General features: G+C 40.0%; 1 pseudogene; it reads right to left on the bottom strand.

The window, feature by feature from the left end:
• The window catches only part of LOC137615527 (endocuticle structural glycoprotein SgAbd-8-like), a 14,045-nt pseudogene that overhangs the window by 4,685 nt on the left and 968 nt on the right, over positions 1-8,392 (bottom strand).

Raw genomic sequence — 8,392 nt, 5'->3', positions numbered from 1 at the left:
AACATTAATAATAATAATAATAATAATTTCGCTCTCCCTAGAAGCTTAACATAGTAAATATTAACTATATAACAACAAATCTACACCGTATTTAATTTATGGAATACTGTAAACGCAAAAATATATCAGATTCAAAGTCTGCCTGATTTGCAAAAATATTTATTCTAAATTTGTGATCATTTCAAAATCGATATTATTGTTATTATTACACACACTCTCTCTCTCTCTCTCTCTCTCTCTCTCTCTCTCTCTCTCTCTCTCTCTCTCTCTCTCTCTCTCTTCCTTTATAATATTTAATGATTACTCGAGTACCATATGGGGATGAGATCATGGGTGAGGGGTAGATGGAGATGGTTTCGGCATGCTCTTCGCACTCCCCAAGAGAGATTAGTTCACCATACGTTCAGCTGGGCTCCACAAGGCACTAGAAGAGATAGAAGAAGACCCAGGCTTACATGGCTGAGGACTATGAAGCGTGAAGTAGGAGATGATGATGATTATTACTAGCTAAGCTACAACCCTAGTTGGAAATGCACGATGCTATAAGCCCAAGGGCTGCAACAGGAAAATAAATAGCCCAGTGAGGAAAGAAAATAAGGAAATAAACTATGAGAAGAAATGAACAATTAAAATAAAGTATTTTAAGAACAGTAACAACAATCAGTTTCCTGCTATCTGATTGGTTAGAATTATCTGGTCCAACTAATCAGCGAGCAGGAAACGTTTCCGAGCTAAATGGCACCCCTTCGAGTCGGTGCAAATCTGCCTCGCTAAAAAACAATTGACTATAGAAAGATCATTCACCAACATGGTCACAGCTGGAATAAACTTTCTAGAATACCGTGAATAGTATTGAGCCTCATAGTTGAGAAATACAAGGAAGGATCTGATTTTTCCCTTCGATTTTACGGGTAAAAGCAATTTTGCATTCGAACACGGTATTCCTTTTACAGTCCGAATACCAATTGCTTTCCTCGTGAGACGAGAGAACGTGACCCTTTTAGCCAACACAAATCGTTTACAAAGTTCTAGAGAAAGAATGCTGAGTGTTTGTTCGACATATTTTTCTTTGAAAGGATCATGGGAGTGACAACTGACATAGTCTATCATGAAAGAAGGCTTATACATTCATACATGATAATTTTTTCACATTTAGACGTGTTTTTCATATTCAAATAAGCCATTTATTATACTCCTAATATCTGGATTCTCTCTATATCTCGGGATCAGAGACCGAAGGAGAATCAACTCAAAGATAATAGCTTCTGGTCGGTCGGGGAATCGAACCCAGGCCCAAGAAACTCAGGTGATTGTGGTTAGATGGTATGTCATTGTTACCTCATTTTCTTTGCCCCAGGTTCGATTCTCCGGCCGACCAGTAGCTATTATCTTTGAGTTGATTCCCCCTTGGGTCTCTGATCCCGAGGTAAAGAGAGAATCCAGATATTAGGAGTATAATATATGAATTATTTAAATGTTTATGCAAACTCTAAAATAATTCACAGGTAAGATTCATTCATAGACTTTTTTCCAGAAACAATACTAACTCTCTTTACTAACGAAGCTAAGTAGTTTACATAATATAAAGTGAATATGTTTAAACTTCCAATTTTAACATTCTGCTCGACACCAAGTTAACATGCTCACCTTCGTGGGAACTTTGAATTTCAAGCTTTTACTTGATGCAACACTACGCGATGTTAAAAATGTTCACCTCCTTGGAAACGAAAAATTCTCACCGACACTTTTCTTCATGAAAACCTTTAAATCAAGGAACTGAAAACCGAAGAATTATTGACTGAATTATTAGAAATTATAATATCTTTTTAAACTAGTGTACGTAACCCGTCAAAAAATTACGACTAAACATTTAGATGGATATGCACATACGCACACACATACTTACCTCTTCCCACAGCTCCCACTTTCCTCATTACAACATGGTAGTTTGGGTAATTTATATATATATATATATATATATATATATATATATATATATATATATATATATATATATAATATATATATATATATATATATATATATATATGAGGAACTTCCATCAGGACGACATAGCTCGAACCAAAAATAGATTTTTCCTATATCAAAATCCGTTTTATAGCATCTTGCTTGTCCAACTAGGGTAGTAGTAGTAGTAGTAGTAGTAGTAGCAGTAGTAGTAGTAGTAGTAGTAGTAGTAGTAATAACAATAATAATAATAATAATAATAATAATAATAATAATAAAATATAGTTTTATAGCATCCTTCTTTTCCAACTAGGGTTGTAGCTTAGATAGTAGTAGTAGTGGTAGTAGTAGTAGTAGTAATAATAATAATAATAATAATAATAATAATAATAATAATAATAATAATAATAATAATAATATAGTTTATAGCATCTTGTTTTTCCAACAAGGGTAATAATAATAATAATAATAATAATAATAATAATAATAATAATAATAATAATAATAATAACAAAGTTTCTGGCATCCTGCTTTTCCAACTAGGGTTGTAGCTTAGATAGTAGTAGTAGTAGTAAAAATAACAACAACAATAATAATAATAATAATAATAATATTAATAATAATATAGACGATCTTCTTAACATAACAGGGAGATCATTACTGTATATGCTCCAGCAATTGCTCCGGAATTCTCTACCTCCTTGCGTGTTTCCTTATTCTTATTATCTTCCTTTTTTTCTTTCTTTTTTTGGCTAAGCCTCGCTCTTCTTCCTACTTTTTATCTTTATCTTATTTTTTTTTTTTGCTTTCGAGTTACTTGGGCTAGAGAAGGGTAGGAAGTTGCTCTCGTCCCAGTGACATTTGAGAGAGAGAGAGAGAGAGAGAGAGAGAGAGAGAGAGAGAGAGAGAGAGAGATAACGGTAGCATTAAATGGGAAATATTGGTTTTAGAGAGAGAGAGAGAGAGAGAGAGAGAGAGAGAGAGAGAGAGAGAGAGAGAGATAAAGGTAGCATTAGATGGGAAATTTTGGTTTTAGAGAGAGAGAGAGAGAGAGAGAGAGAGAGAGAGAGAGAGAGAGAGAGAGAGAGAGAGAGAGAGAGAACATTAAATGGTAAATTTCGGTCAAGTATTAAAATAGGTATTTCAGATAGAAATAAAAGGATGGAGAGAGAGAGAGAGAGAGAGAGAGAGAGAGAGAGAGAGAGAGAGAGAGAGAGAGAGAGAGAGAGAGAGAGATGAGCAGGTACCTAGACGACACCAACAACAAAAAGACAGAAACAATACAAAACAACCTCGGTTTCGAACGAACCTTAAAACCAAGGAGATATGAAACGTATCTAAACTAGAGTAGTGGTCAGCACCGCACCTTTGATCTTCAAGGTAGAAAGTCTCTCTCTCTCTCTCTCTCTCTCTCTCTCTCTCTCTCTCTCTCTCTCTCTCTCTCCTTAACTCTTGCTGGCATTTTCACGGATAATTGGCTAGTAGCGTCCTCCTCGCCTTTACTAATAACTAGCCCTCTCTCTCCGGCCGCATCTTTAAGTTCACTTGCTGACCTCGTAAACATCAGCTAAGTTCATTTTTTTATTGTTGAAGAAGGAGAATGGATGAACGCTGATTACGTATAGATGGTTACATTTATTTTGGTTAAGCGAGGTCACACAGAATCTCATAATCTCGTATTTCTTCTGCTCTGGGTTTAAACGGTTCACGTACATAGGCTAGACAGTTAAGGGTTTAAAGGCTACTCGTGAATGGCAGAGGCTAGGGACAGTGACATAGCCCAAGCAGAATAATGCCATAGAGACTGATTGTACATATGGTCAGCGCCCAAGCCTTTTCTCTATTAAAGATAGGACCAGGGAGGGCCAGACAATGGCTGCTGATGACTCTTGTACATATGGTCAGCGCCCAAGCCTTTTCTCTATTAAAGGTAGGACCAAGAAGGGCCAGGCAATGGCTGCTGATGACTTAGCAGGTAGATTTATAGGCTCCCCCAAACCTCCCTGTCTTCCAATTTGGTTTGGAGTGGGTTTAAAGGTTTTAAAGGCTGCTCATGAATGGCCCTAGAAGATCAATGCCCTAGAGACTGATCATACATACATATGATAATAACAGCGACCAAAACTTCTCCAACCAAGCTAGGACCAAGAAGGGCCAGGCAATGGCTGCTGATGACTCAGCAGATAGATCTATATGCTTCCCAAAACTCCTCATCCTTAGCTCACAAGGATGGTAAGGTTACAGACACTACAAGAAACTATCGAGATTGAGGAAGGCTCGAACCCCAGTCCGGAAGAACGCCGGACAGGGACGTTCCCGATAGGCCACTACTTTCAGTGAAGAATATTTGATTCTTTAACTTATCGGTATTCATCATCTTCTCCTTTATTTCTTATTTAATCTTGTTTTATTCATATTCTATCAATAAAGGGTAATTTACAACTTTACTTACTCTTACTTTAAGAGCTGCTTATCCGGTGCTGTACAGCAAGGGAACCCTACTCTCTACAGGGTACTTTCCTTTTGGTAAGGGTAGAAGAGACTCTTTAGCTATGGTAAGCAGCTCTTCCAGGAGAAGGACACTCCAAAATCAAACCATTGTTCTCTAGTCTTGGGTAGTGTCATACCCTCTGTGCCATGGTCTACCACTGTCTTGGGTTAGAGTTCTCTTGCTTGAGGGTACACTCGGGCACACTATTCGATCTTGTTTCTCTTCCTCTTGTTTTGTTAGCAGATATTTATCCTAATGATGTTCTTAAAATATTTCATTTTTCCTTGTTTCCTTCCAAAGGCTAAAATCAGAGGCTACAGCTTCCAAAAGGCTAAAATCAGAGGCTACAGCTTCCAAAAGGCTAAAATCAGAGGCTACAGCTTCCAAAAGGCTAAAATCCGAGGCTACAGCTTCCAAAGGCTAAAATCAGAGGCTACAGCTTCCAAAAGGCTAAAATCAGAGGCTACAGCTTCCAAAAGGCTAAAATCAGAGGCTACAGCTTCCAAAAAGCTAAAAATCAGAGGCTACAGCTTCCAAAAGGCTAAAATCCAAGGCTACAGCTTCCAAAGGCTAAAATCCGAGGCTACAGCTTCCAAAGGCTAAAATCAGAGGCTACAGCTTCCAAAAGGCTAAAATCAGAGGCTACAGCTTCCAAAGGCTAAAATCAGAGGCTACAGCTTCCAAAAGGCTAAAAATCAGAGGCTACAGCTTCCAAAAGGCTAAAATCCGAGGCTACAGCTTCCAAAGGCTAAAATCCGAGGCTACAGCTTCCAAAGGCTAAAATCAGAGGCTACAGCTTCCAAAAGGCTAAAATCAGAGGCTACAGCTTCCAAAGGCTAAAATCAGAGGCTACAGCTTCCAAAAGGCTAAAAATCAGAGGCTACAGCTTCCAAAAGGCTAAAATCCGAGGCTACAGCTTCCAAAGGCTAAAATCCAAGGCTACAGCTTCCAAAGGCTAAAATCAGAGGCTACAGCTTCCAAAAGGCTAAAATCAGAGGCTACAGCTTCCAAAGGCTAAAATCAGAGGCTACAGCTTCCAAAAGGCTAAAAATCAGAGGCTACAGCTTCCAAAAGGCTAAAATCCGAGGCTACAGCTTCCAAAGGCTAAAATCCGAGGCTACAGCTTCCAAAGGCTAAAATCAGAGGCTACAGCTTCCAAAAGGCTAAAATCCGAGGCTACAGCTTCCAAAGGCTAAAATCAGAGGCTACAGCTTCCAAAAGGCTAAAATCAGAGGCTACAGCTTCCAAAAGGCTAAAAATCCGAGGCTACAGCTTCCAAAAGGCTAAAATCCGAGGCTACAGCTTCCAAAGGCTAAAATCCGAGGCTACAGCTTCCAAAAGGCTAAAATCAGAGGCTACAGCTTCCAAAAGGCTAAAATCCGAGGCTACAGCTTCCAAAAGGCTAAAATCCGAGGCTACAGCTTCCAAAAGGCTAAAATCCGAGGCTACAGCTTCCAAAAGGCTAAAAATCCAAGGCTACAGCTTCCAAAAGGCTAAAATCAGAGGCTACAGCTTCCAAAAGGCTAAAATCAGAGGCTACAGCTTCCAAAAGGCTAAAATCCGAGGCTACAGCTTCCAAAAGGCTAAAATCCGAGGCTACAGCTTCCAAAAGGCTAAAATCCAAGGCTACAGCTTCCAAAAGGCTAAAAATCCAAGGCTACAGCTTCCAAAAGGCTAAAATCAGAGGCTACAGCTTCCAAAAAGCTAAAAATCAGAGGCTACAGCTTCCAAAAGGCTAAAATCCAAGGCTACAGCTTCCAAAGGCTAAAATCCGAGGCTACAGCTTCCAAAGGCTAAAATCAGAGGCTACAGCTTCCAAAAGGCTAAAATCAGAGGCTACAGCTTCCAAAGGCTAAAATCAGAGGCTAAAGCTTCCAAAAGGCTAAAAATCAGAGGCTACAGCTTCCAAAAGGCTAAAATCCGAGGCTACAGCTTCCAAAGGCTAAAATCCGAGGCTACAGCTTCCAAAGGCTAAAATCAGAGGCTACAGCTTCCAAAAGGCTAAAATCCGAGGCTACAGCTTCCAAAGGCTAAAATCAGAGGCTACAGCTTCCAAAAGGCTAAAATCAGAGGCTACAGCTTCCAAAAGGCTAAAAATCCGAGGCTACAGCTTCCAAAAGGCTAAAATCCGAGGCTACAGCTTCCAAAGGCTAAAATCCGAGGCTACAGCTTCCAAAAGGCTAAAATCAGAGGCTACAGCTTCCAAAAGGCTAAAATCCGAGGCTACAGCTTCCAAAAGGCTAAAATCCGAGGCTACAGCTTCCAAAAGGCTAAAATCCGAGGCTACAGCTTCCAAAAGGCTAAAAATCCAAGGCTACAGCTTCCAAAAGGCTAAAATCAGAGGCTACAGCTTCCAAAAGGCTAAAATCAGAGGCTACAGCTTCCAAAAGGCTAATAAAATCCGAGGCTACAGCTTCCAAAAGGCTAAAAATCCGAGGCTACAGCTTCAAAAAGGCTAAAATCAGAGGCTACAGCTTCCAAAAGGCTAAAATCAGAGGCTACAGCTTCCAAAAGGCTAAAAATCAGAGGCTACAGCTTCCAAAAGGCTAAAATCAGAGGCTACAGCTTCCAATAGGCTAAAAATCCAAGGCTACAGCTTCCAAAAGGCTAAAAATCCAAGGCTACAGCTTCCAAAAGGCTAAAAATCAGAGGCTACAGCTTCCAAAAGGCTAAAATCAGAGGCTACAGCTTCCAAAAGGCTAAAATCAGAGGCTACAGCTTCCAAAAGGCTAAAATCCGAGGCTACAGCTTCCAAAAGGCTTAAAATCAGAGGCTACGGCTTCCAAAAGGCTAAAATCCGAGGCTACAGCTTCCAAAAGGCTAAAAATCCAAGGCTACAGCTTCCAAAAGGCTAAAATCAGAGGCTACAGCTTCCAAAAGGCTAAAATCAGAGGCTACAGCTTCCAAAAGGCTAATAAAATCCGAGGCTACAGCTTCCAAAAGGCTAAAAATCCGAGGCTACAGCTTCAAAAAGGCTAAAATCAGAGGCTACAGCTTCCAAAAGGCTAAAATCAGAGGCTACAGCTTCCAAAAGGCTAAAAATCAGAGGCTACAGCTTCCAAAAGGCTAAAATCAGAGGCTACAGCTTCCAAAAGGCTAAAAATCCAAGGCTACAGCTTCCAAAAGGCTAAAAATCCAAGGCTACAGCTTCCAAAAGGCTAAAAATCAGAGGCTACAGCTTCCAAAAGGCTAAAATCAGAGGCTACAGCTTCCAAAAGGCTAAAAATCCGAGGCTACAGCTTCCAAAAGGCTAAAATCAGAGGCTACAGCTTCCAAAAGGCTAAAATCAGAGGCTACAGCTTCCAAAAGGCTAAAAATCCGAGGCTACAGCTTCCAAAAGGCTAAAAATCCGAGGCTACAGCTTCCAAAAGGCTAAAAATCCGAGGCTACAGCTTCCAAAAGGCTAAAATCAGAGGCTACAGCTTCCAAAAGGCTAAAAATCAGAGGCTACAGCTTCCAAAAGGCTAAAATCAGAGGCTACAGCTTCCAAAAGGCTAAAAATCAGAGGCTACAGCTTCCAAAAGGCTAAAAATCAGAGGCTACAGCTTCCAAAAGGCTAAAAATCAGAGGCTACAGCTTCCAAAAGGCTAAAATCAGAGGCTACAGCTTCCAAAAGGCTAAAATCAGAGGCTACAGCTTCCAAAAGGCTAAAATCAGAGGCTACAGCTTCCAAAAGGCTAAAATCAGAGGCTACAGCTTCCAAAAGGCTAAAAATCAGAGGCTACAGATTCCAAAGGCTAAAATCAGAGGCTACAGCTTCCAAAAGGCTAAAATCAGAGGCTACAGCTTCCAAAAGGCTAAAAATCAGAGGCTACAGCTTCCAAAGGCTAAAAATCAGAGGCTACAGCTTCCAAAAGGCTAAAATCAGAGGCTACATCTTCCAAAAGGCTAAAATCAGAGGCTACAGCTTCCAAAGGCTAAAATCAGAGGCTA

This window comes from Palaemon carinicauda, chromosome 21 (assembly GCF_036898095.1).
Source record: "Palaemon carinicauda isolate YSFRI2023 chromosome 21, ASM3689809v2, whole genome shotgun sequence".
Taxonomy (NCBI): Eukaryota; Metazoa; Arthropoda; class Malacostraca; order Decapoda; family Palaemonidae; genus Palaemon; species Palaemon carinicauda.
The sequence above is the reverse complement of the archived record's forward strand: the minus strand, read 5'-3'. Positions and strand labels throughout refer to the sequence as shown.